Raw genomic sequence first — 18,176 nt, forward strand, 5'->3', positions numbered from 1 at the left:
ATCCTGCTCAAATTGGTTGTGGCTACATTGCATAATTCAGAAAGCCTGGTTAGATTCCAGATGACTGGAGCAGAGTGCTCATGTTACCCATCTATAAAAAAGGGAAATAAAACCATGCCTTACTTCACATAATATACGTCTGTTATATTATCTCTAAACAATCCTTACCCCTTCTTTCTTTCTTTTGTTCTTGCTCCTTCCCGAAGGAGGATATTATTAGATATTATAGTATTCGAGGGCTAGAGGTGAACCTTTTATCTTACTTTTTCTCATGCACTGTAAGTCTGCCTTCTCTCCCACCATACCCAGCTTTCGCTGGGTATGATGGGAGAGAGCAAATGCAACGGAGGAGTGGCAAACCAGCTGTATTAAAATTGCCAAAACCCCTTATGAATACAGAATCATTACAGAGCTGAGATAATGCTACCACATCTGGGGCAGTCAACACAACTGTTTTTAGATTGCAGGAAACAGTTGAGAAATATGCTATGTGGGCAGTTCAAAAATTAATCCACCTCCTAACAATGAACATAAGGAGTCTTCTTAAACAACCGGGAAAGACTAACAATGTAGAAAGAGCTAGAGGAGATTAAGTGGGATATAATAGGTATTGCCAAAACACTGGCCAGGAGAAGGTGTGGTAAATTTGAAGAATGGAAAACTATTTTAATCAGGAAGAGAAGATAACATACACAGAGAGGGAATGACAATATTAATCAGTACTTGCAGAACTCCATCTTAACCTTAGAATCACGTAGTCCAAGAATTATAGCAATTAGATTAAAAGGAAAAGGAATTTTTTCAAAATTATCCAAATGTATGTTCTAGATCAGGAATTCTCAACCTATGGTACACTTACCACTGGTGGTACGTGAGCCACTGCCTTATTGGTACATCTAATATCCTGAATTAAATATAGTGGTACACCACTGGAAAAGGTTGAGAACCCCTGCTCTAGATCAAATCACATGAAGAATTAGATACTTCATGTGATTTGATCTAGAGGGACCTTATTGACAAAAAAAAGGACATCCTAATAGTAATAGGAGACTTCAACTTCAAGGTTGAGAGATTTACACCAAGCATATTTATCCATAGATTATCGCAGAAACACACATGACATGGTGTGATTAAAAATTGTATTGATTGCTGCATTCTGATAAAAAAATAACTAGAAATCCTAAATCTAAAATGTAAAAACTAAAGAAAGCAGATTTTGACTCTGATCATGAATTACTAACTACAAAAATTAAGTTTAAATTTAAAAATAGCAAACCAAAGACCCTAAGCAATATTATTAACATAACAAAACTGAAAGATATAACTATACAAAACAACTATAGAAACAGAGTTAAAGAAAAATAACCTTGGACAATATAGAAAATACATGGCAGAGTAGTTATGATAAATGTGGCATAACAATTAGAGCAAATAACGAGTAGATAACCACGGAAATTTTAAAAACCTTAGAAGAAAAAAGGGCTGCAAAATACTTTGAACAGAGGAAAATAAGCAGCATTATAAAAGACTGAAAAACAAAATAGAATGTGCAAATCTGTCAAAAATGGTTGGTTGGAAGAAAGAGCAAAAATGTGTTAAGAAACCAATAAAAAGAATGACAGCAAGACGGTATATAAAATTATAAAAGACTTAACAAAAACACCATAAAAGAGATCACTAAAAATGAAAGATAAAAACAATATTGAAACTAGAACAATTCAAGAGATTAAAAAAGTTTGGAAAGAATATATTTACCAGATTCTTTTCCTGGAGGAAAGAAGACTGGAAAAACAAATGAAGAAAGAGGAAAAGCACCATTTATAATAGAAGAAATTTTGAATGCAATAAATCAATTGAACGTATCTAAGTCACCTGGTTATGATGAACATCCTACTGAACTGTGGAAATATGGTGGCATAGCAGCCATCAGTTTTCTGGGTGAACTTTTTAACTAAATACTATTATACTGGCAAAATTCCAGATGACTGAAAGACTGGCATCATAATACCAATTTTCAAAAAGGGAGATAAATGAAGATGTGAAAATTATAGACTCATAATACTGCAAGTCATAGCTATAAAATCCTTACACATATTATTCAAAATAGAATTCAGACTTTAATGAATGAGACAATAGGAGAAGATCAAACAGGCTTCGACCTAGAAGGTCTACTATAAATATTTTTGCAGTTAATAGCCTGGCTGAAAAGTATTGGGCAATCAATTTACCTATATACTGAAGTTTTATTGACTTCAAACAAGCATTTAATTCCATTAACAAAAACAAAATGATAAACATCTTAAATATCTTCAGTATATAGTATATTGACTTCAAACAAGCATTTAATTCCATTAACAAAAACAAAATGATAAACATCTTAAAATCCAACATTAGATTCAGAACTACAAACCTTTATTACAAATTATAATAAAGATACCAAAGAAACTGTCATTAATAGAAGAAACAGTCTTCTATTTAGGAAGATTTTAATAAAATAAAAAAGACAAATTCAAAGTAGAAAAAGGAGTCATGCAGAGTTGTCCACTCAGACCAAATTTATTTGCTATCTCGAAGAAATAATCAAATCCATAACTAAAGAGCTAAGTCTACAAATAAATGGCATGGATATCATTCACATTAAATATGCAGACAGTATTATTCTTGCAGAATCTAAGCACAGTTGAAAATTAATCTAAGCAAAACTAAAACAATGAAAATAGGAAGAGATGAGGAGAAAATTTCAATAAACTTAGAAAATTACTTACTTGAACAAGTAAAGCAATTTACATATCTTGGCAGTCCCATTTTGCAACCTCAACAACAGAAACAGTAAAATACAGGTTTAACAAAAGATTGTCTAATATGAATAAAATAAAATATGGGGAAATAACAGCATTCCAAAAAAAAAAGCCGCAAACTAAAACTCAATAAAACCATTATTATATCCTCAGCAATGTATGGAGCTGAGACATGGAGAGACATAATCAGAAAGAAATACAGAAAATCAGACCATCTGAAATGAAATGCTGAAGAAAAATAAGACTCACTGGTTAGAACACAAAACAAATGAACAAGTCAAACATTAATTAAACTATAGAGAAGATATCACAGCTATAATTCTTAAACAGCAATTAAGATGGTTTGGACATCTTTCAGAAATTACCAAATATAGTCTTGAATGGAATCATTGGAGGAAGATGATCAAGAGACAGACCAAAAAGAACTCTGCTACAGTCTTTGAAGTAAAGGTCACAATTATTGAGCTTCAGAGAGATGACAGAAATGGTCAGAGATAGAGCCAAATGGCAAAGATTTGTTCATGGGGGGAAGCAACCCATAATCTGACAGATAGGAAAGAAGAAGAAAACAAACAGGAAATTCCTTGCCGGGTGTTCCAGGTAAGATTTATGTAAGCATACTCCAGAAGAGACTAGGAAAAATTGTGAAAGAGAAACTCATGGAAGAACAACATGAGTTCAGGGCAAATAAAGGTTGTCTAGATCAGATTTGCACATGTGACATGTTTCAACTATACCATGCATCTAGAGCTGGGTTAGAATTAAAGCAGCTGATCAGACTGGAGCCAATGAATTAGTATGGTGAAGTCATCCTTATGCTCCTAATATCCATTATCAGATATTTTATATCAGTCACATGCACAAGAGGGTGTAGTACACAAAGTACTGTGTGTGTGGACAAAGGTTATGGGAGGGAATCTCCTACTGATATTCTTCTGGAAATGGTGGAGATTGTTGTGGTTGGGAAACACTTTCTTATGAAGTTACAAAGAAGAGAAGTAAGTTTAATGATTTTGCAGAGGAAGTAACTGTAAAAGAATGTTTTATGCATGATAACAGCTGAAATGAATCAACTAAAGCATGCATCTGATTACAGTAGTATTCAATATACTGTAGCATTCAGATATTGCTTCAATAATATTGGGGGACATAAAAGCACTAAGAAAACATTCAAATATTATTACCTCCAATACATGGATCTTTCTGCTCAATGATTCATGCTGCTACTACCATATCCTGGCCCATTATTAATGTGGAACAACCACAACCTTGATTCATCAGACCTTTCTGTGCTCTTCGAGCATTCAGTGTGCCCACTGTACAAACAGCTGCATGTTTTAAGCTGACAAGCAGAACCCAACAATGTCTGCTAATCGTTATCCATAGGAACCATTCCATAGTTTATCTGTATGATCTACATCTGCAGTTATATTATCATTCCATTTGATCAATTATGGCCCTTTTGGTAAATATTGTAGTTCTTGAAATTCTTCAATTCATTTGTACATTGGCCCCTCATGACCAAGCTATCTTAGGCCATGTGTCTGCCATTGTCTGGATGTTTTTCTGGCTGTTGGAATATCTTGGTACACTCTAGATATTGTGTGTGTGTCAGAGAGAGAGAGCACCCAGAAGCAGTGTAGCAGCTTTCTGTGATATTTGTTAGCACATATAGTTTCAACTATATCATGCTTGCTTATTCACTCCTTTGGCCCATTATCTCATTGAATTTGGTATGCACATATTTTGTTAACTGCTTATCTGATTTATGCTAACCTGGAACAGTTGACTGTCTCTGATGAAGTGGTGGACTCAATGGATGATGATAGTGTAAACTGGCCATCTGTAGAGGTTGGTACAAAGTGAAACTGAGCCTCTCTGTGATAGAAAGTGTAATGACACTTTTAATTAGTTTAAGCAGATTAATTCGATTGCCCTTTCAACTAAACAGTAAGATAGTGAACTTTTTCCAAATATGAGAATAGGTCTCCAGATTTCTAAGATAAAATTTGCACAAAAAAAACAACCTTCGAGTTATAAGTAACATCAGGAAGAGAAGAAAGAGAAAGGTAGCATTATGGATCTGAGATATACTGCAATATATGTCAAATGAGTGGTTATTTGACTAAGGTAGTTTCTGACCTCTGGAATGTCGAGTATGAGGAAAGATTGAAAAGATGTAATTTGCAGAGTCTAGTGGAGAGAAGGAAGAGGGGAGATATGATAGAGACCTACAAGTTGGTAAGGGGTTGTTATAGGATCAATGGTGGAGAAGTTCTACAGAGAATAGTGGGAGATCAGGGGAGAACCAGAGGTCATCCCTGGAAACTGTATAAAGAGGGTGTGAGTAGGGGAGTGAGAGGCAGGTTTTTTTCGTGCAGAGTTGTAAATGATTGGAATGCCTTGCCTGAGAGTGTGGTGTCTGCAAGGAGTTTGAATGTGTTTAAGACCCGGTATGATGAGATGTGTGTGAGATAAAAGGACCTCCTAGATGAGTCTTTGACTCCATGAGGTCTTGTTTAATAATAATAATAATAATAATAATAATTTCAAAAAAGGGGAAGATCTATTCTTCACTGAGAAGAGATTAATATAAAAGTGAAAATAGGATAAAGTGGAGTTGTTTTTGTATGGGAGAGATCAATGTTAACTATTTTATCTTTTATGGACAATTTTATACCTTTGAAATTTATGAAAAAGTTAGATGATGAAAGCTCTCTATCTATCCTAGCATGCAACAGCAAATAGAAAAGAAACTATATAAATTGCAGGAAGGAGAACATAGGGTACTTGGAATTCCTTGATGCTAAACCTGAACCATGTGCTTTGACTTTATCACAAGCAACAGCTTGTGATAAAGTCAAAGTTCTTCAGAAATTTCCATAACATGTCCAAAGATGGGTGGCATATACAATTGTCCATAAAATTTCTTGGCAGTGGAAAGATAAAATAGGATAGAAAAGGTTGACAATAAAACACCAGTTTCACCACTAAAACTTGTGGCTTCTAGGTAAAAAATAAATGTAATAAAGGGAGGTCACGTAAACTATAACATTATAGGTTTCATTATCTATCTGTATTTGCTTGTTCTAGTACTGTTATAGTTTATGCTTGCCTTTATTGTGTTTATTTTTATGTATTTTTTACCCAGCCACACATTTTTCATTATCTTTGTAATTATCCAGGACCAAACAAACAATTTTTTTTTCTAATTATATTTATTGTCAAAAGTCTCCATATCCAATACCAAGATTGACAATTGACATTAATGTCTTTAGAGGTGAAGCAAGAAGCTTTTCATATTCCCTGCTGTCTGTTACGGCTATAGTGAGGGTAGAGTTTTATGAGCAGTTTGTTCGCCCTGGATGGGCATGGAGATTATGCATCGCTACTGGAAGCTAAAATGGTTTTTGGTCTTTTATATTTGAATATATCTGTTGCCTCGTACACTACAGCTTGGTGAACTAGATCGTTGGGGTGTATGGATGTCTTTAAGAAGAACTTTGTTGCTAAAGATTGTAGGAAAGAGAAAATATAAGGAATATTTGTATCTCAATGAAGTTGATTGTTTCTGACGAACCATGGGGCTTTCAGGATCATTCGCAAGCACTTGTTTCGCACACGTCGCAGTTTGATAATATTTGTAGTAGTGGAGGTGTGGCTCCAGGCTGGAGAACCTTAAATAAATATAGGACGAATCATCAGCTGGTATAAAAGCAATTGGATTCTAATGTTTAGCGATGGCTTTAGATGCCTTTGCACATGTAGCCTTGATGTGTTGATTAAAAGTCAATTTTTTGTCGAGGACGACACCAAGGTATTTTGTTTCTGTCTGAAGGGAATTTTGGTATTGAATAGTATGATGTCTTCTGCAGGAGATATCGACCTTTTCATGAAGAGAATGGCTGAACTTTTTTGGGGGGGGGGGATTTACTTCCAGTCTCCATTCGGAGAACCATCTCTCTAATTTTAGAAAGTTTTCTTGAAGCTTTCTAGTAATGAAGTGTGGTCGGAGAGATCTGGCTAACAGTGCTTTGTCATCCGCATATAGGGCTATGATGGATGACATTGGGTTGTGTGGAATATCTGACATGTATGTAGAGAACAGCAATGGAGCCAGTAGGGATCCTTGTGGTACTCCATTTAAGATATGGCACTGAGATGAGGTAGTACCATTGATCTTGACTTGCATGGTTCTGTTTTGGAGATATGATCTAACTAAATGTATACCATTTTTAGTGAGATACCAGCTGAGATAAGTTTGTGTAGCAATCCGAAGTGCCATATTTTGTCAAATGCTTTGGATAGATCAAGAAACACAGCTCCCGTGTACTGACGCCAGTTGTAAATGGTGGTAACATGTTCCACAATTCTGTGGATTTACTGGGTAGTACTATGGTGTTGCCGAAAACCTAACTGTTCTTTAGAAAGGATGTCTAGTTTATTTACTAAGGCTTGAAGCCGTGAGAGGATGACCTTCTCCACAACCTTATCCAGGTTGGAGATGAAACTGATTGGACAATAATTTTTAGGTAGGTGTGGGTCCTTGCCTGGCTTGTGTATAGGGAATTACATCAGCCAGTTTCCAGGTGGAAGCAAAATAGTGAAATCTTAAGATTGCATTTATTATTATGGTCAGATGCACTACAGCTTTTCAGGGCAGCAGCTTGATCATCCTGTTTGTGATGCCATCTGGCCCAGGAGCTTTTTTGTTCTTTAAATTTTTATTAATAATAATAGAGGTGGTTAAAGGGTTGACACTGGGGGAGTTCTTTCACTTGGTTGAACAGTGGGAAGGAGTGATGACAAGAGGCCATCCCTGGAAGTTACGAAAGGAAACTGTGAGCAAGAGGGTGAGGAGTGGTTTCTTTGCATGGAGGATGGTTGAACCATGGAATGCATTGCCTGATGGAGTGGTGAGAACGAGAACGGTCAATGAGTTCAAGGAATGGTATGATAGACTTTGTGTTTCTTGGGGGGGGGGGCCTCCCCTCTATGAGTCTTGATAGACTTTGTGTTTCTTAGGAAGGACCTCCCACGATGAGTCTTTTGGCTCCATGGAGGCCTGAATAATAATAATAATATAATATAATTATATAATATAGTCTGTGAATTTTATATATGTGATCAAAGTCTAGGTTTTCATATGAAGGTTTGCACTGCTGTTCTAAATTTTTTGCTATGGCTTCTACCTTGTCTACGTCTGTGTGAACAAAATATTGGGGGAAGGGATCTGCCTTTATGTCTGATATTTCTCAGTAGTCCCTAGACAGAGTGATCGGTAGGTGAGATAGAATCTAACTTTTCTTCCCATACTTGGTCTCTGTGAGCCTTGAGTGCATCTCTCACTGCCCGATTTAGTCTATTTAGAACTGTTTTATCTTGTGGCGTGTGAGTGTTACAAAATCTTTTCCCGGCTCTGTTTTTTTCTCTGATCAAGTTCATAATGTCTTCGGGCAAACGACCAGGCTTCGGGACAGATTTGTAGGAGGTGGCTACCTTTATTGCAGAGTTACTTTGTTGGGTGAGGCTTGTAACTGCAGATTCTACATTTTCTTTTGTACATATGTGAGGAACAGATCCAATACAATCCCTGAGCACTTCCGACAATCTTTCCCACGATATATATAGGAGTGAGAGGGAGGAGACGAGTATTCTTGTCTTCCCAGCTGTAGTAGAATTGGGTTGTGATCAGATGATAACTCATCTAATGATTTTAAGCTGTATTGGAGTTTAATATCTTGCAGGATAGCTATATCCAGTATGTCAGCAGTGCCAAACGTACCAAGATGAATTGGTTCGGTGGGACCTGCCACAACAGCATAGTTTGATCATATGTAGTTGGAGAGGATGCAGCCATTCTTGTTGGTGGTTCTACAATTCCAGGCAGGGTGCTTGGAGTTCAAATCCCTAGCAATAATGGTGGACTCTCTGGTGCCTAAGATGGCATTTAGATCAGAGTGCAGTAGAGTTGTTAAGGGTGGGTTGTAAGCCGAGTAGATTTTCAGTCTGCCAACCGAGCTGGTGAATACTTCCACGCCTGTGATCTCAAGGTTAGTGGTTGGAGGGTTGTTTACAGAATGGTGCTTGATGTAATTTTTAATGAAGATGGCAATGCTGCTGCCTCTGTAGATTAATCTGTCGTTTCTATATAGGAGATAACCCCTTATTTTAGGGTTGTCTGAGGGTTGTAGATGTGTCTCGCTAATTAGTATAATATCTGGCTGATACCTATATGTGAAATCTTGGAGCTCCAGTATTTTGTTTCTAAGGCCATTTGCATTCCATGCAACGATCTGAAGAGAGGCTGGATTCATCCAGTACCAAGATTAAATTAATGCAAGAGTGATATATTTCCCATATACAAGTAGTAAAAAGGTGTATCACCTCCCATTTGGCATTGTTAGTATCAGATGATGCTTCACTTCACTGGGCATGAATATTTAAAACATGCTCCATTGGCAAAGAAATCTGTACTGCATCATCTGTGGGGTTGGGTGGGGTAACACCAAAAGTGTAATTTGAAAGTTACTGGTTGAAGAACAAACATGATTGGAATATTCAGAAGAGTGAATAGCATTATCAGGAATTTTATGCACTTGTATTTAGGTAAGATCATTGATGATAACAAGAGGCTTCATCTTTCCAGTAAGGTTATTGAAAATAATTGATCCAGATAAAATTATGCACATTAGAGCCATTTAAAAAAAAATCACTTTACTATTGGGCTGGGAAGTTGGACTGCAACAATATAAATGGATTGTTGAATCAGGAGAGCAGCGAATGGAAAATGGCACAAAATGAAATAAGTGAAGTGTAAATCATGAAAGACTAGAAGAGAGAGATTATGTGTTGGACAGTGATATCAGAATAGATTCTACCTTTAAGTCATTAACCCATCACTGAATGATTAATGGCTTAAAACATTAACCATTCAAGAATCATTATGATGCTAACAACATCATACTAATTCTTGGAAACAGCATTATATACATATATTCAATTAACTCTACCAACCAACAAATCACTTTCTCAATGCAGTTGGGTAATTGAGACATTACCATATTTGGTAAAGTAAGTGTAGTTTTATGGATTAAGATGGAGGCGGGTTGGAATTTTGGGCATGAAGTAAATGGTTTAATTATAGAACATTAGCAAAATGGGAAGATGAATGTGAATCTCTCTCAGAAATATCATCAGGGGTACAATGCAAAGTAATAGAGAGTGCTGAGGTGAAAAAAATGTGAGGGAGAAACAAGAATAGAGAGTTGTTATTGTACTAACTGCAGACTGATTGGCAATGTTTCATATGGTTTTGCTGAGTATTAATAGGTGGCTTTCGTGTATTATTCTAAAGTTACATGTTAATGTAGTTGAAAAAATTATTTAATTTAGATTAACTACAAATATTTCAATACATGTATTGTGAATCATGATCTTTCTAATACAATTGGAAAATTTAAAAATTAAACAACATTGATGGTATGTGAAGAATAGAATCTCTCCTTATATTCAGTCACGAGAGTTAGGTACAAAATGATACTATTAGGATCAAATGAAGTGTGATTTTTAAAAAAAACGTGTGTGTGTGTGTGTGTGTGCATGTGATAGAAACTTGTATAATTAAATGGTATAATTGTTAATAATTTCCCAGAAACATTATGAGAAAAATGAAAGGGTTAACAAGCATCTGGAAGGTTAAAGGCCCTCCCAGATGAGTCTTTGACTCCGAGGTTTTGGGGTGGTAATAATAATAATAATCATGCCATTATCAGTTGCCCTTCTCAAAACTCAAGTCTGAATGTTAATGTGATAATGGAAATAGATGAGCCATTGCCACATTTTAAAAGAATGGACAAAAGAGATAACACTTATAACCTGTTTTTTTAATAGTAGTATTATTATATGGGCTCCTCCAAGGGTTCTGAGGAGTCATCAACGAATGACCCCATCTGTGTCACTCAATGTTTATATATTCATCACATCTCTATGAACACATTCACTAAAGATACACACATGAAATCCAGTGATAGCCCATTCTACATTACACATCATGAGAAGAACCTGAAATTTGTGGTTCTTAACCATATCCTTACTCATCTTTAACTTCCATAGATGACCCTGTTCTCCATAGGAAGAGAACTATGGCTGTAAAATGTCACTTGCATCTATACTATAAGATTTCTCTTACCAAGTTGTATGTTTCTCTCATATCTCTTTTCATCTATTTCTCAAACTTTGAAGACCACATTTCTTCAGTCAGCTCCAATTCCATGAAGATATCATTAACTTGAACAACAGTACAGTTTTACTCACATTCTGAAGGGTTGCGTTAAAGGCAAATTACAGCTCAAGTTATATTTTAGGAATGGTAGTTAAGGTTTTGGAGGAGGTAAAATCCAGTTTAAAAGTTGCTTTAGTAAATGACTTTATAAAAATAGAAAAACTATTCATGGTAAGGGCATACAATGTGATATTCCTGGATTTTGCAAATACATTTGGCAGAATGCTAAACTGTGCATTACTGTATAAATTAAAACAGATTGGCTGTGGATAAATACCCGAATACCTCCTCCTCTGAATAAGGAAACAGCTGATTGACAGACATATATATATATTATGGGGTTATTTCTTTTCAGCTGCATCAGGGACACTGTGAGAAGTTTGAAAGGATATGTTTGCTATTGAAGCATGGTTTAAAATTGTTGCAAGGAATGAATGACATATCTGTTCAGAAGAATCGAATAAAGTAGTAGTTTGGCTATGTGAAAGGATATCAGTTCATGCTGAATTTTCCACTTATAATCTTATAATCCCAGTTGTTGTCAATATTATATGGATAAGACTATGTTGTAAGAAGTAGAAAAAAGAAGAAATCATCGAGTGTTAAACAGTGAGTTCAGAGAATATATCTTTATATTCCCTGAAATAATAAGGGATACTTTTTTACGCCTTGATACAAAATTTTTATCGCCTCTCATCTGAATTACTGTACATGGATTTAGTCAGCAGGATATCTAGTAATTAGGAAGCAGTAGAAGGTTCAGAAATGATTGCAGTATGAGGTAAGCCTCTGATCTCTCTCAGGGGAGATGATTGAATCTACACTTCCCATGACCCAGTCCATCTTGGGAGAGTGTATATTTTGAATATACAAATGCTAATGAATGAATGAAGAATATCACAAACATCCATGCCCATGGTAGAATTCAAGCCTAGTCTTTTGGCTGGAGAGCGGGTATTAACCACTCAGTCAACCAGGCCAGCTCAGAAATCAGTAACCAATATCTAGATTATGAAAGGGGAAGAAGGCTATTCCAGACAAGAGAGGTAGGCAGAATGAAAGAGAAAAAAGAAGTTGGATACAATAAGTTAAATTCTGAACTATGTATTGCTCAGTAGCTGCTTGTGTTTTTTACATATCCAGAAGAAAGCGGAGGGAGGGGGGAATGGTGATGGCTGATTCAGTGGAACAGCATCCGTGAAACTATCGAATCTACATAATTCCTATAGAAGAGAAATATGCAAAAATAGGATCTATAAAATGATTAGAGAGTCTGTGAGAGAAGAGAGCATCTATTAAGTAGATTTCCTTCCAGTGAATTAAAAAAAATTTTTTTTTTCTTTAATTCACAGAATTTTAATGTTAGAATAAGCAGATTTAAGATTTATATAATTGGGAACTATACAGGAGAGAGAGAGGCCGTATTGAACAGAAGAAAGCACCAAGGTGCAATTTTTATTATTATGATTTATTTATTTATTTTTTTTTTAAGGCAGGTAGGCTAAATGTGTAAGTCAGCCCAGGAAAAGAAACCTGATCTTGACTGAGGAGCTGAATGTTAACAAAGGTAGTGAAGTGAGATCGTTATTATGAAAAATTTAGTAGTGCTGAAGTTTCCTAGATTATCCTCCCTACTGGAAATTGATAAGGAGATAATGTTCAGAACAGTTGTACTTAACCTTTTCAAAGTCACTGAACACTTTTGATTATAAGAAAAATTTGGGGAACACCAAAAGCATTAGGGTCATAAAACTAACAATAAAAATATGCATGGACTTGCCTTTTATTGAAACAATAACCTGAGCCAACAAAGGTTGGTCGATTGGTAGAGCCTCTGCTACTAATGGCTCGCAAAAAGTTAAGTAAGTTTGAGCACGGTTAGTAGTTGGAAGGTGATCAATCGTTCGATGCTGTTGGCACACTCTCCCTTGATGAGTCTTTGGACTGCCTGGAGGTGTCACATAATAATAATATTGCTGAAATCTGCAAAAGCTGACAATTGAATCCAAAATTCCTCAACAGTTATTTCAGAGAATTTCGTTTTTAGAGGACAATCCATTAACAAGGTAACTAATTGTTCTTTTTCTTGTAACAAAAATTCACAACTCGTTGTATTAACTATGCCAAATTGATTTCATATCCAGTCATAATCGTGTGTGTATTTAAGGAAAGAAAGCAAGTTGAAACCTTTTCTGGTACTGTGGTTTTGCCGGAAGCCAAATTGTTCTTGTGGAATGATGTTTAGTTGGTTAACATGATATTGGAGTCTGATGAGGTTGATTTTCTCTGGTATTTTCCCTAGGTTAGATAGTAGGCTGATCAGACAGTAATTTTCTGGAATGTGTGGGTCTTTGCCTGGCTTGTAAATTGGGATGATGTCGGTTGTTTTCCATGATTGGGGGAAGTGCTGCCATCTGAGGATGGAGTTTATGATGTTTGCCATTTGTACTATGGCTTTGCGTGGTAGTGCCGTGATGATTTTGTTGGTGATGTTGGACCTGGGGCTATTTTGTTCTTGTGGTTGATGATGCCGATTATTTTGGTAGGTGAGGTAGGCTTAATAGGGCTTGGATTTTCGTCTGGACGATTTAGTGTGAGCCTGACTTTACGATGGATCTTGTATATGTGGCTGATGTTAAGGTTCTTGTATGCATGACTGCATTGCTTTTCTAGGATCCATCAGATCCATAGGCTGGAAGAACACATCACCACAGGATTCAACTAGAATCAGCACACTGGAGCTGTCTTCCTAAACATCTCAAAGACCTTCGATAAGATCTGGCACCAAGGCCTCCTTCACAAACTTATTATCGCAAACCTTCCACTAAACATGATACACCTAATTAAGTCATACCTCACAAACAGGAAGATGCAAGTGAAAATAAATGATGCAGTCTCAACCCAACAAAAAATCCTGGCCAGAGTTCCTCAAAGATCACTGCTGGCCCCGATCTGGTTCAACGTCTACATGGCAGACATCCCTCAAAATCCCATCACATCCACCTCGCCGTTTATGCAGATGATATGGCTATACTAGCCAGATCCCCCCAACCACATCTCTTAACCAAAAAACTACAAGACTATTCTGAATCTAAAAACATGGTTTGCAGACTGGTGACTACAATTAAACTCCCAGAAAAGCACAATACTCTTCACAAGAAGACGAGCATCCCCAAAAGGAGACATCACCCTGTTCAACTCAAAAACTCCCTGGAAAACTGAAATCGAATACTTCTCGACAAACTATTATGCTTCAACAGCCACATCAAGAGCACATGCACCAAAGCTTCCAAAGTCATCGCCCAGTTGTACCCCTTGATCAATAGACATAGCAAACTAAACATAAGAAATAAAATTCTACTCTACAAGACAGTGATCCATCCCACAATTATATACGCCTCTCCAGCCTGGAGCCATACCTCCAAGACAAACATCCTCAAGCTATAAAGACTACAGAACAAATGCCTACAGATGATCCTGGATGCTCTGTGGTTCGTCAGGAATGCCCAGATCCACCGGGACATAAATATCCACTACTACTATGCTCCCTAGCAGAAAAATTCTTTATGAAGACATCTGCACATCCAAACCAACTAGTGCAGCAAGCTGGAAACTATGATGGTAATGACCACTAGAAATATAAAAGCCCAAAAGTCATAACACCCAACGACGACGTATAACCACTTCTGCCGACTCAGGGCGAGCTAAAATAGCTCACAAACCTCTCCCATCACTGTTCCCGAAACAGATAACAGGGAATATAAAAAGCGTCAAGCTTCACCCTCTGCGCCATATATGTCCTGCGTCCTGAAATCCTTTCTTCCAATATTGTTAAATGTTCTGTTATAACGGAAATAATTCCCTCGACATTTTTATTATGGAGCGAAGGAAACATATCTACTATATTTTTTTCTGATATGCGGTTTTTCCAAAGAGAGAGTTTTTTCTGAAAAGCTGACAATTTGTCATTGGATGTCAAAATATTTTCATTTTTCCTTTGGATATTTGTATTTAAGTAATTAAAAGTATCGGCTAAATATGCCATTTTAGCACACCAAATATCATTTTGAAGACATTTTGCAAAAGCATCTGTACCTTAATTTTGGAAAAAAAAAAAAAAAAAAGGCCAATAATTCATTCTTAAGTTCTAAAATTCGGAATAGCACTTTAACCCTGGATAACCATCTTATTTCAGTGTGCAAAAGCAAAGATTCATAATTGGCTTCCATAGATTGCAAAGTTTTTTTTTTAAAAAGGCGTACCTTTAAAGGTCTTGACTTGATGTAAATTACCATATTTACAGCTTGGTTTAGTACAGGTTTTAATATTGCCAGTTTTGAAACTAGGGATTCTCTAAAAAAAACAGTGCGTAGATATAATATAATATTTGGGTTTATTTTCTTTGCAAGGGTAGCAAATCCTTTAACTGAGAAACTTTTGTGACTTTACAGGAAACAATTACGTTAAATTGTTAGAGCATGGAAATACAAGATTTTTGTCTTTGGGTCCATCAGTTGACAGAATTTTAAGCATGTTTGATGGGCTTCGTTCTTATTTTCTTTCTCAAGAAAAATGTTGCGAAAAAGATCCCTGTTTGAAATTGTGGTCGTCATTTGCAAGAGATCAAGTGTCTACGTTCCAAACATACATTATTAGCTTAATTGAAAAAGATAATATTTCAGCTACAGAAGTAGCCATGAACATCGAAAATCTTGTCAACGATTTAGAGCCCAGAAAAAGTGAAGTGTTTGTAACTACTGATGTCAAAAACAACAGAAAATGTTAGTAGATTCAGGAGAAATTAATAAGGGTAGGTTTTTTGAGATAGTTGAGAATTTCTATGAAACCAGCTTAGAATATGTCAACAAGTAGAAGTGCAGTTTAGGAAACACTGAGAAGTTCAAGTGGGTGCTACTAGGAAGACACCTTGAATGGAAAGAAATACAGGACACCCTGAACAAGGAACTCATCACATGCACTGAAACAGAAGAAACTCGTGTATTCGATCAGCTGACCCTCATAAAATCTATAATTGTGAGGCAGTTGGATACATGGAATAAAGAAAACATCCCTGATAGATGAGTACAGATATTTTTCTGAAATGAGCGAAAAACGCATACACTTTCAAGACTTTTGTAATATTGTAGAGTTTATTCTTTGTCTTCCAGGAAGTACAGCACCTGTTAGAATATTTTCTGTTAAGAATAGGATGTGGTCAAAGGAGAAATCCAGATTAAGTGTTGAGACAGTGAGGGCTATGTTGGCTGTAAGACAAAATTGTGTCGTGAAGTGTGAGAAGTTTTATGATAAGGTGTTGAAAGACCGAAATTTGCTGCATACGATCACTTCATCGGAGAAATGTTCATGGGACGATCGTGGTGAAATACAGTTCCCCTTTACGTTTATCTGAATTTTTTGTATGGGTGCTGTCACTGAAGAATAATGGTAAGCTCAATATGTTTATGCAATAAAACTTTTTGTTTATCGTCTTTTTCATGAATACAGAATCTTACATAACCCCACGTCCCGTTTTTGCCATCCCAATGTCTCGTTTTTGTCTCAAGGAAATATGATCAGCCTAGTTAAGAACCACTGGTTTAGAACATTGTTATGAAAGATGTAGAACTTTAATCATTTGTGCACTGTAAGGTTTGTCAAATGAAGGAATGGAGTGTACTGTCATCAACAAAACTGCAGATAGGATTTGAAGTTAATGAAAGATCATTTAAAAATGGGAGAAAGTGGAGCACAGTGCTCGGATGCATCAACATTGACAGAAATCCAAGCAAAGGAAATCATTCACCATAATCTGCAGTTAATAACCAGGAAAGAAAACCTCTGTACCAGATCCAATGAGATGCTTTGGAAATGTCAAGAGTAACCATGTCAGTTCCTCCAAACTCTTTTTTTTTTTTTGCTTGCATTCAAATGTAGATAAGGTTCGCTAGATCTCCTGGGGATTGAGGATAACAGATTCCATAGCAGATTGAGCTTAGGGCAGTGGGATAATGATGACTGAATTATATCTGTTTTAGGAATCAGCTAAATATAGTCTTGCATCCATGCTTTTGGGCAGATGACTGAATTTGACATCCTGAATAGGCAATATATGATGAGCGTCAGTTTGGAAGTCTAAATTATGAGCACAACTAGGAGATATCTAGACCAGGAGACAATGGTATCCAAACAAATGGGGATTTACCATTATATAACTTTTTTTTTTCTGGAAAGATGTATAAGCAGTTGAGTTCTTTTGGCCAGTTTTTCTGATTTGGAGGATAAAGTATTCAATTTTCTATCCCCATAACAGTACTCCTTTATATTCTAACCATGCCATCTAACGATGATTGCTCCCAAGAGTGTGGTTCCTTTGTTGCATTTGTCTGGAGCAAAGGAATCACACTCGTAAAGCTCTACAGCTTTACGAGAGTGATCTTTGATACACCAGATATATCTTTGATAATGACCTGAATGAAAACACCCTTCACCAAATCACTTTATAATAGATGAGAGAGACAAATGACTGATCACTATTTAGTTACATCAAATATTACAAGTGGAATCTTAAATGCCAGAAAAACGTATGGATCAGATGCCAGATAGTTTAATAAAGACTGAGGGAATCAAAAGTTAAAGCCAGATAGGAGAAATAATGAACACCTGTCTAATAGTGAGAGTGTCAATGAAGCTGGGGACACTCTTAAGGACAACATAGCAACAACCACAACAGATGCAGTACTGGGAAATGTAGGCTGAGTTGAACATAACCATTGGTTGAATGCAAATATGTGACTGGCAAAATATGGGGAATGTGGCAAAGGGACCTCGTTCGTAAAGCTGTGGAGGAATTTCGTATAGTCTGAAAGGAGACAGTTTACCAAAGATAGAATAGAAAGGAGAAATACTGTGAACATGACTTTAAGGAATTGGAACATCTCCAAAGTATAAATGAAAGCAGGTCCTTCTGTCAAAAGTTAAATAGGAGGAAGAAAAAATACCAGCCTAGGCACAAAGTTGTATAGGAACAAAAAGGGCATTATCTTGAGCGAGAATGAAATTATACTAAAAATATGAGATCATTTTGGGGGACTATT

The 18,176-nt window shown here is 36.3% G+C and overlaps 1 long non-coding RNA gene across 1 annotated transcript in view; it reads right to left on the reverse strand.

Annotated features, from left to right (window-relative positions):
* The window catches only part of LOC150099349 (uncharacterized), a 163,269-nt gene that overhangs the window by 15,961 nt on the left and 129,132 nt on the right, over positions 1-18,176 (reverse strand). The gene's annotated exons all lie outside the window — the stretch shown is intronic.

Source organism: Typopeltis vanoorti, chromosome 14 (genome assembly GCF_054136105.1).
Source record: "Typopeltis vanoorti isolate ZY-2024b chromosome 14, IOZ_Tvanoo_1.0, whole genome shotgun sequence".
NCBI classification, from domain to species: Eukaryota; Metazoa; Arthropoda; class Arachnida; order Uropygi; family Thelyphonidae; genus Typopeltis; species Typopeltis vanoorti.